Raw genomic sequence first — 17,039 nt, 5'->3', positions numbered from 1 at the left:
CTCATATCCATAGTGATCAACATCCGTAACCAGAATGGATCAGGTCAAAATAACAATAAAGGAAAAAGATAACCTATAGAAATTCTGATGAAAAATGATTCTATTTTGAAACTAGCCATGGAAATCAGAAAGAGACATGCGCAGAAAAGGCCTAATTTGTCCCCAGATTCACCTTATGACTTGTAAACCCCCAAAACACACCTCCACTAAAAAAGGTACCCACCTCGGGGGTTGGCTTAGGACCCCAAGGAACTCCAAATTAGGATAAGCCCTCCCCTGTACCTCCCCAGGGTGGAGATTATTATAATGAGACTGATAATCAGTTTATCCATTCTATAAATATAACCATCTTTCCTTTCCTTATTTGAGAGATACCTTTCCAATATTCTGGTTCTCTCCCTGTGGTCACCCACAGCATTGCAATAAAACTTGGGAAACTGAGTCACTGAGTCTTGTAATTCTTTTGGGACAACTCACGATCAATTGGACCCCAAATTCTAGCCCACGTCAGTAGTAGTAGTAGTAGTAGTGGTGGTGGTGGTGGTGGTGGTGGTGGTGGTGGTGGTGGTGGTGTGTTTGGGGTGGGGGGAGCTTTAGATCTGAATGGGGGGGGGCCTAGTTTACCCAAAGAATTGGAAGCTCACCACAAATCTTGTAAAATGAAAAGAGATTTTTCAGGAGAGAGGAATATAGGAATATGTCCAGGGAATAGATCACCATGGTGACTGTCCCACTGAAGTATGAGAAGACCTGGTCTTTTGTATCTTTATAAAACAAAGGGGGGGGGAGGGAAGGGCATTACAGAGCAGTGGGAGAGAAATGCAAATAACAGGGAGGGGATTTTGGAATAATGGATTATCAGTAAGATATGCAGCATCCATCCATATCCTGCATATCATCTTGCAGACCTTGATATTGCTTATCAGCATACCAGTGTCATGCTTGGCCACACCTTATTCCTGAGTTGCTTTTCCCTTGGAAAAGTTTTAAGGATTCCTTGGGGGTTAGGCTCTTTGGGTTTCTTGGGTTCCCACTGTATTCCAGTAGTAGTAGTGATGTGTGATGGAATTTAGGGTCAAATTGATTGTCCCAAAAGAATTACAAGACTCAGTAACTCAGTCTCCCAAGTTTTATTGCAATACTATGAGTGATCACAGGGAGAGAACCAAAAAAAGTAGAAAGGTATCTCTCAAATAGTAAAAGGAAAGATAGTTTTATTTATAGTATGGATAAATTGATTATCAGTCTCATTATAATATTCTCCACCTTGGGGTGTTTCAGAAAAGGCCTTATCCTAATTTGGAGTTCCTGGGGTCCTAAGCCAACCCCCGAGGCTGGTACCTTTTTCAGTGGAGGTGTGTTTTGGGGGTTTACATGTAATAAGGTGAATCTGGGGACAAATTTGGCCTTTTCTGCACATGTCTCTTTCTGATTCCCATGGCTAGTTTCAAATTATCTCCATTTGTCATTAGAATTTCTATACCCTTGTCATTTCCTTTATTGTAGTCAGGTCTCCTCAGGCTAGGTCTCTCTGTTCCCATTATGGGTACTGATCACTGTGGGTACAGTAACCTAGCATAAGTTATCCATTACCTGGGGTCTAACTCCCTTTTAGAGCCAATACCTAAATTAGAGCTTGGATCTTACATTTTTCTATTAACCCCTTTTTGCCTCCTGCATCAGTAGTAGTAGTAGTAGTAGTGGTGGTGGTGGTAGTACTGGTATTGTAGTCATGGTAGTAGTAGAAGAAGAAGAAGAATGAATGAATGAGTGAGTGAATGAATGAATGTATGAATGAATATGTGAATATGTTAATATTACATCAAGGCCTGTGAAATGCTTTTGTTAGTGAGATCACTAATCCATTAGGTTGAGGCCACATATTTGTGTGTTAAAATAGGGCCTTTCTCTCCTGATTCAACAATTTGTTAAAATACTAATTTTTAGTATGGAACAGCCTAAATTAACTGAATTGTATGAATAACTACCATTGGTATAATTAATCAAAGACAACGATTCTGAGGAATGTATATTCCAGGAATATATATTCCAGTCATTGCTCTGAATCCTCTCTTTCTCCATTGTCATCACCTAAGGAAGAAAAAAAAAAAAGCTGTCATGTGTAAACCCAGCCATTTTGAGTGAACTCAAATTGAGTGGCAGTCTCCAAATCTAATTTAGCAAATGTAATTGCTAATTCTATTGACCATTTTCTGTCTGGAACGTTGATCAGAAAACAAGTTGATAGTGTTAGGTTTGAAAACAACTAGTTTCATTAGTTATTCTTCTCAGTGGCCCTTGGAGAGAAGTTTGGAGCTGTTTTCCTACATTTCGGATGAAAAAAGAGATTTGTCCAGTGTTACATTACAACTCCCTAAACTACTGTTATACAGAAGCTTGGTGAAAGCCCAATTGTGTATTCCGTACACTCAGTGACTGTCCGGGTTTTGTGTTTTTCAGCTTTGTTACAGTATACAAATTGGAAAATAGAGCTGTTTATGATATCCTCAAGCTGCTGGAAGAGATTTTAAATCTATCACAAAGTTATCCAGGCTGTTTACATCCAACCTGGCAAAAATAAATATTTTATAATAGATCCAAATAAAACAAAGGGGAAAAAATCTTTTTCCCTTATTGATATTATATTATGCTCACTTAAAAATCCTTAAACTTATTCTAGATATAAACAAATATTTTACTAGTAGATTTACACAAGACTTTTATTATCAAAAAAGGTCAGCATTTCATACAAACTCTTCAATCTGACATTTTTGCCCTTTGAAGGTTAATGGCTATTGATATAGTGTTATGGCTCAGCATTGAGTAAAAGAGGTGACACCAACAAAACCAGATTCTAATTCTAAAACCAAATGGGCAAAAGCAATCATTTAGAATATTTTATTAGTGAAATTTAGGGTTACTAATAGTCTCACTCAATTAAGAGCTATAGTGATCAGTTTTAATAGCAATGTGAAATAAAGGATTTATTTTGCAGTTAGACAATGAAACCACTTCATTTCAATGTGTTCTTAGACAGGCTTCTTCTTTGAGGAGGGAATAAAAGCTCAGAAGCTTAAGATAATAGGATCATAGATTCCAAACTGGAAAGAATTCTAGGGAGCATCTAGTCTTATGCCCTCATTTTACATAAGACACTAAGGCTCCTAGAGTTGGAGTGACGTGAATAATATCAATGAAGAGTAAATAACAAGTCAAGGATTTGAATGCAGTTCTCCTGATTGAAAGTCCAGTATTCTCATTACTTTCCTGAAATTTTTTCCTCAAGTAGATGATTCCCTTTTCTTTAATTTACATTACTTTAAAACAGTAGGTACTTGCCTAGCTTATAAACCCTTGTTTTTATGATAATTTGTGGCATTTATTAGACTACTGAACTTCTTCCCTTTTCCCACCCCAGACTTACAGAGTCAGAATTTCTTAGGATACATTAAATCGAAGTGGTTCATGGTAGAAAATATGTGATAGCTTAAAAAAATGAAGAAGTAAAATCTTCCAAATAAAGAACATGAAACAAGTTTAGGAAAGCAGAAGTCAGTCAACTGAGTGGACTAATAGCAAGAACTCAGTGGAGCAAGTTGAAAAAAGAAAACAAAACAAAAACAAAAGCACAGGGATCCAAGGGAACAGTGCATGTCAAAAAGCTCACTCTTTTGGATGTTGTAGGCATCAGTTTGCCTGGAATCAGTAGGTTGGATCACATTCAGCATTCATTAAGAACAGCTCACCCTCCAAGCATTAATTTGTTACCGCATTCCACAGTGTCCTGTTCTAATGTCTCATCATGATGTAAAGATGCCTTTATGGTCTAAAAGTCTATGCCAGCAGAGTATGAGCGCCGGCACAGTTTGTTTGTTTTTACTAAACTGGAGAGACTTTATGTGCTCCTGTCATTGGAGGAAAGAACAAGCAAAATTAGGATACTTGTTACCAGGTTGCATCTAGAAATTTTATAATATGAAATTTAAAGGTTTACAAGAAGATCAAAATCACTTCCCTATTTTACTAAGAAAACTCAGGCCCAGGAAGATTAAGTGAAAGGAAGACAAGGGGAAAAGACTTCCCTGGCTCTATTCTCTTAGGAAAGATCCCAGTAATTTGTAATAATGATTTTTCTATACATTGAATATATTAGAATTGGCAAAATAATTTCACATTACATTTTGTTTAGATCCCTATTAAAACATTGAGAAAGGCATCTAGGTGGAAAAAAGGATAGAATATTAGTCCTGGAGTCAGGAAGATCTCAGTTAAAATATGACATTAGAAAGCAGAAACCATGGGACACTGAGCAAGTCACTCAACTTTGATCTGCCTTAGTTTCTGTCAAATGGGGGTAATAAAATCATCTACTTTCCAGGGTCCTGATGAGAATGAAATGATAGAGCATTTGTAAAGTCATTGTCATAGTTCATAGCATGTCATAGGTGCTTAATGAATGCTTCTTACTTTGCTTCCTACATTCCTAATTTCTTTCCTGTGAGGTAGGTAAAGCAATTGAGCCACTTGTCCAGAGTTATACAGCAATATAAGTGAAAAAGCTGGGCTTTTAACCCATTATCTTTCGACTTAACCTTCATTTTTTCTACTATATTTTCATCATATCAAAGGTTGCTTTCACAACAAATTTTATCTGTTGTATGTCCCCTTCCATCTATAATGATGGAAAGTAATCTAATAAACTAATGTCCACTGAAGTTTTATACCTTCCTTGAGGAAGAAACTTGTTCATCTAGATGTCTTGGGAACCAGAGCTTTAAGTCAAAGGTATAAATCTCGAATGATACAATTTCATGAGTAGAAAAGAAAAGTTAGGATGAGAAGGGATGCTTCTCCAATCTATTAAAATTATAGTAATTTATGAACCATCTTTTCCATTTCAACTCTATGTAAATTTAGCCCAGCTTTCCTATTGTAACCTTCCAGAAGGGCTCTGAAGGAATCTGGAGAAAGCTGCTTTGGCAACGGCCATGGAAGCAAAAAGGTAGCTTAAGAATAGAATTGAGGGTAAGTAGATAGATGGAGGATCCTTTTAAGAAGAAGGGTAAGTGGCCATTTCCTTCAAATCAGAAGTAGAAAATCAGACTCAATGCATTTTAATCAGTTCCATTCTAATCCACAACTCTTAAATTCATTTTTCAGGTCTCTGAGACCATCCTTTGATAAATTCAAAAGATTAATTTTCTATACTTTTATCTTAGTCCTTAAAATATAAAAATGGCTCTTTCAATCTTAGCCAGGTATTTTGCTTTGAATTTCTGGATTCTTTGCCTACCTAGGATCAGTAAAAGAATACGAAAATAATTATCTAAGTAGTTCCCTGCATGTTTGTTAAAACTGGGACAAATGTAAAACTATCCACATTTTAAAAAATAATGATGCCTTTATTGCCAAAACAATAATATTATTTTAAAAAATTGAATCCATTATTTAGTGTAACTTAAATACCTTGATTTCAGCATGGCACAGTGCAATTCTGCTTCTTTTGGAGTCCAGGGACCGAGGTACAATCCTAGTTCTGCTCTTTACTTCCTGTATGACCTTGAGCAGCTGTCTCAGTCTCTCTGGGGTCCTTCCCAGGTCTAAGTTTATTTCCTCTTTATCTCCACTACTGATTTACCAATTTATTAAGAGGAGGTATGTCCTTCTCTGTTAATCTTTACAAAAAAATGTATAATGGTCAGGGACTAGTGATAACTTAATGAATATTTTTTTGTGTTTTTAAAAAATTAGACACATTTATGACTTGGAAGATACATAAAAGACTGAATATCTCTCTATATGTGTATATATAGGTATATACGCACACATATATAAAATACAATTATATAGAAAGAAAACATATTGAAGGACTAGACTAAAAAAAATAGAAATTACAATTAGACCTTGTACTTGAAAGACGCCACTGTAATGCCTCTGAAAATCAAGTCCCAGAAGTAGGATTTTTTTTTCTCCTTGATGCAGCAGCTCTTACTGTTTCCTGGAGATAGGGTTGTCAGGCAAATACCATTTATAGATCCTCTGTCCTCATTTATTTTGTCAAGATATTAAAAAAGATATCTTCCGTGAGGAAGGTGAACTATTTTTTTTTAAAAATCCCAGCTATGAATAACAACTTCTATTTCATCTGAAGGAAGTACCTTTGCATGACTTTACACAGATCTCCACTTCAGATTTTAAATGTTCTCTTATGTCACTTTGAGTTAACTTTCTAATATCCCTTTTCTACACACAGAGTTTGTTTTACATAGTTTATTTGGGACCTGCTCTGTTGTAGAGATCAGCATAAATGCTTTCCCTTTGACCCAGATTCCTCCTGAAACATAAGTAAGAAGCAAACATTGGTGGGTAACCTGAAGGAGGGAGAGTGAAAAGGGGGAAAAGAAAGGCAATAAATTTAATATGTGCTCAAGCTGGAAGACTGCTCTTTTAAAGCTACATAGGCTTTATACTTATATATCAGACATATCCCAAAGCTCCTGAGGAGAGGCCAAAGTGCTGACATGACACTTTGGCTGAGCTCCTATAAGTGAAATGAGTTTAAAAGCAATTGAGACTGTAGCATAAAGGCAAGCCCGCGAGGCAGTTCGTAGGTGATTACATTACACTTTCAGACTTCCTTTTTACTCTGGATGTAGGTCTGGGAGAGACTGGGGAATTGTTTCCAATTTAGTCAATAATGAACCAGTCAAACTCCAAGGAAAGGGAAGGTAAGGCCTAGGCTAGCCTGTCTTATGGACCATCACTGAGGTAGAGAAATAGCATCGTGTCAGCAATCTCTCCTCTCTGCAATAGCTGAGCATTCTGGTAATGTCAAATAAGCACATATCATAATACCTTCACTTCTTCATGCATAACCCAACTGATGCTGAAGGAGAACCACCCTCTGAAGAGCAGACATTGGTATCAGTAACTAAAATACTCCTGACTTCAGGAGACCTGCAAGATTCAGTATTGGAATTTAGATGGTCTAGATTCAGACCTTATCGCAGAAGAAAAGGCAGTGACATAATCTCAGAGAAGTCCATGATCATTGACTTGTGAGTGAATCTTACCAAACTTGACTAACCACGATATACAGCAAAGAGTTTAGATAAAGATAAAAATAAACAATAACAACAACAAAGCTTAATTCAGTCACTGTAAGTTACAGAAGTAGCATTCTGGGTTTTTTTGGTTTTGTTTTTTTTTTGGAGCATTTGTCATGGCTGAATCAGTCTTTCCTCAAGAGTAAGCTTGCTTGACATAAGGTACATTTGAGGTTCAATAATACAACATGATATTATTGGCTCTATGATAAACACTGAAATTTCAAAACATGCACTTGAAAACAGTCAATGACATGATCTCACTTGAACTTTTCCTTAAGCCTCTATTTATTATATATTCTTTTTGTTGAAGTTAAATTTCGGGATTTACTTAAGATCATAATAAATAAGTGTAACTAATACTACCTAAGATTTTATGGTCCACAACCTGTGACACATTTTTCTAAAGCCTTAATTTTTACATTTAAATAAATGCAGAGGTCAGAAAATATGCATACTTTCAAAATAACTTGAGACCCAATCTTCATTTTCTCTGAGTTTGTTGAAGTTAAGATGACACTGATCACAGTGAGCCTTTTTATTTTTATGAAAAATTGAGCAAAATATGGAAAGAACTGATGCAAAATGAAATGATCAGAACCAAGAGAGAAATGTAAATTATGACTACGATATAAATGAAAAGTTCACTAGAAGGAAATTGAACTTTGAAAATGGAAAAACTGGCAACAACCAATGAAAATCCTATATTAGAAATTAAAGAATATATGTCGTCTTCATGACAGATTACTTTATAGAGTGTCGAAAAAACCCCAATTTCTGTATCATATACTCTTTTTCACAAAAGAGGATTTAGTGTGGATAAAGGTCATAAAAATGGCTGATATAAAGACCAAGTTATCAAAATAGCTTTTTGAGTGATAATAACCCTTTCCTTTGATTAGAAAGGACACTGGTAGCATGTCCTTTCAATCTGAAAGGGGAAGAAAAAGTTTGTCCTTAAACACCTGTATAGGGGGCAGCTAGGTGGCACAGTGGATAAAGCACCAGCTCTGGAGTCAAGAGAACCTGAGTTCAATTCCAGCCTCAGACACTTGACACTTACTAGCTGTGTGACTCTGGGCAAGTCACTTAACACTTATTGCCCCAGAAAACACAAAACAAAACAAATAAACAAACAACAACAACACACACACACACACACACACACACACACACACACACAAAACCACAGCCATAGAAGTGGAGCAGGATTATCTTTTTTTAAAGTAAATTTTTAAATATTATAGTCTTCTTTTAATGATGACTGAATTTGAGAGATTATAAATAAATGATAAGGAGCCACAGAGTTACTTTAGGGAAAGAGGAAAAATTTATATAAAGACTATGTGTTATAGTATATACCTGGACCTGATCCTTTTGACTATCTATTTGTTAAAAGGATAATAGTATATCTGCTGCCTCCCTTAGGCATATATCTAGCATGTATTATATAACCTTCGAATGCCTATAAAACAAAAGGACTCTGACCCCTTTTTTTTTTTTTTTTTTGAGGCAATTGGGATTAAGCAACTTGCCCAGGGTCACACAGCTAGTAAGTGTAAGTGTCAAGGGTCTGAGGCCAGATTTGAACTCAGGTTCTCCTGAATCCAGGGCCGGTAGTCCATCCACTGTGCCATCTAGCTGCCCCCCCACCCCCCATCCCTTTCTCATAATTCATTCATTTCTTCTTTTTTTAATGCTTTAATTTCACTTTTATTTGCATACTAATGTCACATTTATTCCCATGCCATAAGCTTTTGTTTCTTCAGTTTCTTTTGGGATATATTTTTCTTTTGATCAACCTTCTCTTCTTGTTTAGGAATAATTTCTTCCTTTTCAATGAGTATTGTCTCAATATGGCAAGGGGAACTCTTGTATGGGTTGATTCAACCATGAGCCCTGTAAATACACCATTGTATTTTGGGGGCCTCGTTAACCTGGATATGCTTAATGAAAAGAGAATCCACATCCAAACCCTTCATTTCAGTGTTACTTTCTGCATTTTTAAGCAGATGCAGCAAAAACTCAGCACTCTTTTTGGGCCAACCACCCTGTGTCCAACCCCATTGCTTAGCCTGGGCACAGCTGCCAACTCCACCATGGTACTGACAGAACAGAACACATTGTTTTAGATGCCATATTTTAGATTTTACAAACCCCAAATTCTAACTGTGATGTCTAAAAATCTAATGAGTGGTCTCCTTGAATTAGAAACTTATAGCACCAATCTTTGGGCATTAAGTATTTATTAAAGTATATTAGGGGTTAGTAAAGAGAACTCGTGGAGAAAGAAAGAAAAGAAACCTTGCTCATTGTACCTGCTGCTGCTCCTCTCACCATCTCCCATGGAAAAGAAAAGACCATTCTCCTGAGCAGAAGCCCTCTGGGAGCCCACCCAGGTGGGGTCCCTACACAGACAGTTCCAAGCTACTTGGCTGATAGCATTGATAGACAAGACTTACAGGCAGTAACTTCCAGATGCCAGACAGCTTCCCAATGCTTACTCACATGTTTTCTTTACAGGGGAGTGCTCTGATTCTCACAATGTTCCTCTCAGCAGGATGGTGGTGCTCTGATTCTCACACATCTTTCAATTACTTGGTAGATTTTCAGATATGCATGCCCTTGATAGCTTGGGCTGTTTTACAGGTATTCTTGAAGTGGACCTGGAAATTTGAACCCCTTGACTTGCATGATTTTGTGGGGTGCTCTGGATCAAGAGAGTACCTCACCATTTTAAATGATTACCTAGGATGGCTCAAGGGAAGATGAAACATAATTCATTCATTTCAAATGGTACTTCCAGGAGGATTAAGAAAGTATTACTAAAGGCAGAGAGATGATAGATCAATAGATTGATAAGTAGGTAGATAGGTTTATTAAACACTTTTTACATGTAAACTAGGCACAAATATCCATCCATATTGAAGGAAACAAGATAGCCATTCCCCTCAAGAATCTTATATTCTAATAGGGAAGAACTACCTAAAGGGTTTCTAGAAAGCAAAGAAGGAGTTTCTAGAAAGGGTAAAAGAAAAATGAAGGTATATAAGGAAGAGAATGCAGGATGTGGCATGGGGACCTGGTTCCCAGATAAATAAGATAAAAGTTTCACCTATCAGAGTGGAAGATGTTGGAGGAGTTAAGAAGATCTATGAAGGGAGCCAGAAATATAGTCCAGAATTCTAGTGGGGTTTAGGTAGTCAATGACTAAGGTGTATCAGAGAATACATTTAGATATGATATAATATGAAGTCTTGGTCAAGATAGTGAAAACCTACAGAGGACAGATGTTTTTTTTCATAACTGTTGTTGATTGAAGATAAGGGCTATAAAATAGAGAGGCAGATTTGGTAAGGGAATAGTTGATTCAGAGCACAATATTTTGATATCAGGACCACACTGTAAAATATGAAATGACAGCCCTCTGACCAGGGATGAAGTATATATAACAAAACCTCTATTGAAAATGTTTACATCTAAGTGATGATTATAAGTTCAAGTTAATGTTAAAGAAGCATGGGACTTTTAAATGAAAATTAAAATATTGCATTTTATATGGGTATATTTGTATTTGGATGGTAATGTATATGTATGGGATTTAGTGTACCCCTTTCTTCTAAAAAAATTCTAGGGGCACATAAATATATCAAAATTACCTAGTTTTAGAGGAGAAATGATATGTGACACAGAACAAGTAACACATTTTAAGCTAAATTTTTAGAAGTAAATAACCCACACAAAACCTGGATCCCATGTAAAACTACTTTGCTAGATGTTTAGGCGATATAAATGTGTACTAAAAATCAAGGTGATTGGGGAAGAGGATCAACAGTTCTATATAGATAACCAAAAAAGTCAAAAACAATAATCAAGAGGAAAAGGTGACTTTTTTTTTTTTAATCAAGATATTCCCCAAACAGGGAGAGTGAGCTCCTCAATTGACAGGAAACTCGATGCAAAGTATTAGTTAGATACACCTGACTTCCATTTTTGTAAAACAAGTTCTTTGAATACAATAAAATCACCTGAAGTTTCAAAGGGACAAACTGATTATAGTTTAAAAAATGCTTTTGACTTAAGAGATTGTAGAGAAAGTGATGAATGGTGATAAATCTCTAGAAACTTTTCCAATGTTATGGGAAAAATAAGATGATTTTTCAGATGTCTCTGAGGTTGTCCAAATTGAAAATTTTTTAAAAAATTATTTTTCTGCCTGTTTAAATGTGAATTAGTAGGGCGCAGCTAGGTGGTGCCATGGGTAAAGCACCGACCGGCCCTGGATTCAGGAAGAGTTCAAATTCGGCCTCAGACACTTGACACTTACTAGCTGTGTGACCCTGGGCAAGTCACTTAACCCTCATTGCCCCACAAAAAAAAGTGAATTAGTAGAGAGATTCTAATGTAAATATTGTGAATATAATAAAACATTTTTTTATTATACCACACTACCTTTGTTGCTTACTAGCAGCTTGACCATAGATAAGTGACTTCCCCTCTACTGCAGTTTCCTTATCTAAAGTATTTTATAATACCCTTAAATCTGTACCACTTCTCGGGGAAGAATGAATTAGATAAGAATATGTAAAGCATGTAAACCTGCAGGCACTCAATAAGTATAAGTAGTGCTGCTATCTTTGATGAATGGGACCTAGGAATCCTCTTGTTGTTCCAAGAAGACATTGTTTTGTTGAGTTAATAAGTTCCAAAATCATCAATATTATCATAATGTATATAGTACAAAGTCATAAAAGTAAATTCTTCCTCATCACAGTGACAAATTATGTGTATTCACCTGAATAATTTTGTGCATTTCTGACTGAAATAGCTCATGAAAGATATGCTGAATTTAGAGAAAGTCCACAGAAGGGTAACTAAAACAAATAGATAGAATCATGGAATTGAAGTAGAAAGGGGATTGAATAGTTTATTAAAAACATGAATTACATTTCCAAGAGGAACTCTGAATTTAACAAAGCCTATAATACTTGAATTTATCCCTTGAAGCTCGGATAAGATCAATAAAGGACAAACAATGGTCCTACTTTATTGAGTGAATGGGAAACTTCTAATTCATGTTAAGAGGACTTGATAGAGGTCTTGTACTGTCACTGAAAGAGATAGAAGTTCTCAGTCACATATTTCAGAGTCTGTTTTTTGGGGGGGCAAAATAATATTTTTCTATTTGTCTTAATTTTATTATACATATATTTTATTTAAATTGTATGGATAATTGGTCCTCACTGCAGCAAGACAATCCTATTTCTTCCTAATTGATTCTCTATTTCACTCATCACAGAATGTATTCTAATTTTTCCCTTTACTCCTCAAGCCACCCACAGCTTTCACTTCCTCTACCTTTTAAGTTGAGGATTTTGTCTCATACTTCACCAAAATAATTGGTTCCTCTGAGGAAGTAAGCTGTGAGCTCTCTCTTCCCATTTTATCCTTATCTCACATCCTTGTGACACTGTCCCTCACTATTTCCTCTTTTCCTCTGGTCTCTGATGAAGAGGCAGTCTTTTTCTTTACCAAGATCAGTTCCTCAACATGAACCCTTGATTCCCTTCCCTCCTGTCTTCTCTATCAGATTACTTCAACTATTATCCCAGTCTGTATCTCTAATCTTTAAAAAAACAACAAAAAAAAACATTTTTATTTAAAATTTTGAGTCCTAAATTCCTTCCCTCCTTCTTTCCCCCTTCCCTGAGGTAGTAAGCAATCAGATATAGGTTATAAATGTGCAATCATGTAAAACATTTCCATATTAGGCATTTTGTATAAGAAGGCTTCAATAAAAGAAGAAAAAATAAAAGTGAAAAATAGCATGCTTTAGTCTGTATTCAATGTCAGTTCTTCCTCTTAAGGTGGATAGTATGCTTTTTTATTAGTCCTTTAGGATTTTCTTGGATCATTATATTGCCAAGAATAGCTAAGCCATACACAGTTTTTCATTAAAAAAATTACTGTTATTGTATACAATAGTTGCCTGCTTGTTCACTTCATTATCCATCAGCTCATGTAAGTCTTTTCAAGTTTTTCTGAAATATCCTGATTGTCATTTCTCATAACACATATTCTCATATACATAATAATACCCATTGTAGTCATATAAGACAGCTTGTTTAGCCATTCCCTAATCGATGTGCATCCCTTTGATTTCCAATTCTTAGCCACCATAAAAAGAGCTGCTATAAATATTTTTGTACAGATACGTCCTCCCTCCCCTTTTTATTTGGATGCCTTTGCAATATAAACCTAGTAGTGATATTGCTGAATTGAAGGCTATGCACAGTTTTATAGCTCTTTGGGCATAGTTCCAAATTGCTCCAGGATCATTAGATCAGGTCACAATTCCACCTACAGTGAACTGTTCTCTCAGTTTTCCCACATCCCCTCCAACATCCAACATTTTCCATTTTTGTTATATTTGCCACTCTGAAAGGTGTGAGGCAATACCTCAGAGTTGTTTTAATTTGTGTTTCTCTAATAAATAGTGATTTACAGCATTTTTTCTTTGTCTGAAACCTATCTGTTCATATCCTTTGGCCATTTATCAATTGGGTAATGACTTTTTTTTTTTGTAAATTTCACTCAGTTCTCTATGTATTTGAGAAATGAAGCCTTTATCAAAATATACTTGTTGCAAAAATCCTTTCCACTTCTCTTCTTTCCTTATAATTTTGGTTGCATTAGTTTTGTTGGTGCAAAAGCTTTTATATTATTTTATCATCAAAATAATATATTTTTTTCCATTTTATAATGCTCTCTAAATATTCTTTGGTCCTAAATTCTTCCCCTGTCCATACATTTAACAAATAAACTATTTAATGCTTTCTTAATTTGCTTATGGGATCACCCTTTATATGTAAATGAGAAACATATTTTGACCTTATTTTTGTATATGGTATAAGATGTTGGTCTATATTTAGTTTCTGCCAATAGATGTTTTCTGATTAATATATACAATTTGAGATAATCACTACTGGTCAAATCTGTTTAGTAACAGAACATATTAACAGTGATTTCCATAAGGAATAGGTGTCTCAATGTATTCATTTAGATGTCACAATATATTCAGAGTTTTGGACTTGCATTCAGGAAGATATGAGTTTGAGTCCTGCCTCAAACACTTACTCATTATATGAACCTGGAGAAATTAATTATGCTTTTTCAACGTAAGTTTCCTCATTTGTAAAAGGGGAACAATCATAGCACTTAGATAATAGGATTTTGAGTATTAAATGAGATATCATGCAAAGTGTTTTAAATACCTTAAGGTTCTATATAAATGATACTTTTAGTTGTTGTTGTTGGCTGTTTTTTGGTATACTAAAAGAGATTTCTGTTCTATGTGATCATTTCAAAAAAATAAATTGAATCCATAACAACATATTTGTGAACTTACAAACAATAGTAAATGAGATGCAAAGTTAAAGGAAGATTTTATTTAAAATAGAGAAATTGCTCATTTCACCTCACATGAGGCAGAATGATTCTCTTGAAAAAGTTAGTGCTGGAGTAGCAGAAGGAGGACCTGAATTCAATCCCAAAGCAACTACATACTGCTTGTTTGAGTTTTAGTAATTTGCTTAAACTCTAAAGCTCCAGTTCCTCTTCTGTAAAGTCAAGTAGAGTACATGATATTTATGGCCTCTCCCAGTTTTAAATCTATGAATGACCTACATAAAACATCAGTGTTTTCATATATTGCTAACAAAGTCCAACATCAAGAGACAGAAGTTCCATTTAAAATAACTGTAGACAATATAAAATACCTTGAGGTCTATTTATCAAGACAAACTCAGGAATTATATGAACACAGTTACAAAACACTTTATGTAAATAAGGTCAGAGCTAAAAAATTGGAAAATATCACTTTCTTATGGGTAGGCCAAACCAATATAATAAAAATGGAAATTCTGACTAAAATAAACTATTTATTTAGTGTCATAGCAATCAAATTACCAAAACCCACACTATTTTATCATTAGAAAAATAATTAAATCAATCTGGAAGAACAAAAACTCAAGGATAGCAAGGGAATCAATGGGAAAAATAAAGGAAGGTAGTCTAGCCATACCAGATTTCAAACTGTGTTATAAAGTGGTAATTATCAAAACAATCTGGCATTGGCTAAGAAATAGAGTGGTGAATCAGTGGCATAGATAAGGTACATAAGATATTATAGTAAATGACCATAGGGCAGCTGAGTGGCACAGTAGATAGAGCACCGGCCCTGGAGTCAGGAGTACTTGAGTTAAAATCCGGCCTCAGACACTTAACACTTACTAGCTCTGTGACCCTGGGCAAGTCACTTAACCCCAATTGCCTCACCAAATAAATAAATAAATGACCGTAGTAATCTGATATATAATAAACCCAGAGATCCAAGCTTTTGGAACAAAAACTCATTATCTGACAAAAAACTGTTGGGGAAACAGGAAAGCAGTATGGCAAGGAAAGAGCTGCACATCAACATCTCACAACATTTACCAAGTTAAGGTCAAAATGTGTACATGGTTTTACATAAAGGGCAATACCATAAACATATTAGGAGAACATGGGATAGTTTATCTGTCAGATCATTGGATAAGCAAAGAATTTAGGAATAAACAAGTGTTAGAGAGCATTGCAAAAATGTAAAATAGATAATTTTGTAAAATAGATAATTTAAATACAATTAAAAAGGGTTTTCTTTGGACAAAAAAAGTAACCAAAATTGGAAGGAAAACAGAAAACTGGGTAAAATATTGCAAAAAGTATTTCTGATAAAGTCCTCATTTCTGAAATATATTGAGAACTGAGTTAAATTTACAGGAATAAAATTGTATTCCTCAGTTGATAAATGGTCAAAGGATAAGAACAGGCTGTTTTCAAACAAAGAAATCCAAGCTATCTAATATTTCTTAAATAAAGAAATACAAATTAAAACAACTCTGACATACCACCTCACATCTATCAGATTGGTTGATATAACAAAAAGGTAAATGACAAATACTGGAGGGGATGTGGAAAAATAGGGACATTAATGCACTGTTGGTGAAGTTGTAAACTGATTCAAGCATTTTGGAGAGGTGTTTGGAACTATGCCCAAAGGTCTATGAAACTATGCAAGCCCTTTCATCCAATACCACTGCTAGGTCTATATACCAAAGATTTAAAAAAAATTTTTTTGCAGGGGCAATGAGGGTTAAGTGACTTGCCCAGGGTCACACAGCTAGTGTCAAGTGTCTGAGGCCAGATTTGAACTCGGGTCCTCCTGAATCCATGGCCAGTGTATTATCCACTGTGCCACCTAACTGCCCCCCAAAGATATTTTTAAAAGGTGTGGGGGGAGGGGAAGGACTTATATCTACAAAAAATATTTATAGCAGCTCTTTCTGTGATAAATAAAAATTGGACATCAATGGGTTTCCATCAATTGAGGGATGGCTGAACAACATGTGGTATATGATTGTGAGGAAAAATTATTGTTCTATATTGATTTCGGAAAAAAAAAATGAAAAGACACATGGATGCAAAGTGAAGGAAAAAGAACCAGGAGAGCAGTATAAACAGTATCAGCAATATTATATGATGAAGAACTATGAATGATTTAGCTATGCTTGGCAATATAATGATCCAAGACAATCCTGAAGGACTCATTATAGAGCATGCTATTAGCCTCTAGATAAAGAACTGATATTGTCTGAATACAGACTGAAGGATACTATTTTTTTTCTTTTTTTCCTTCCTTCCTTCCTTCCTTCCTTCCTTCCTTCCTTCCTTCCTTCCTTCCTTCCTTCCTTCCTTCCTTCCTTCCTTCGTTCCCTCCCTCCCTCCCTCCCTCTTTCCTTTCTAACTTTTGGTTTGTTTCTGTTTCTTTATTTTTTTTCTTATTCCCCTTCCTTCCTTCCTTTCTTTCTCAAAATGACTAATATGAAAATGGTT

The 17,039-nt window shown here is 35.4% G+C and overlaps 1 protein-coding gene across 1 annotated transcript in view; it reads left to right on the top strand.

The window, feature by feature from the left end:
- The window catches only part of CNTNAP2 (contactin associated protein 2), a 2,668,322-nt gene that overhangs the window by 829,662 nt on the left and 1,821,621 nt on the right, over positions 1–17,039 (top strand). The gene's annotated exons all lie outside the window — the stretch shown is intronic.

This window comes from Dromiciops gliroides, chromosome 5 (assembly GCF_019393635.1).
Source record: "Dromiciops gliroides isolate mDroGli1 chromosome 5, mDroGli1.pri, whole genome shotgun sequence".
In the NCBI taxonomy this organism is placed as follows: Eukaryota; Metazoa; Chordata; class Mammalia; order Microbiotheria; family Microbiotheriidae; genus Dromiciops; species Dromiciops gliroides.
Note: the sequence above shows the minus strand (reverse complement) of the source record. Positions and strands in the feature narration are given on the sequence as shown.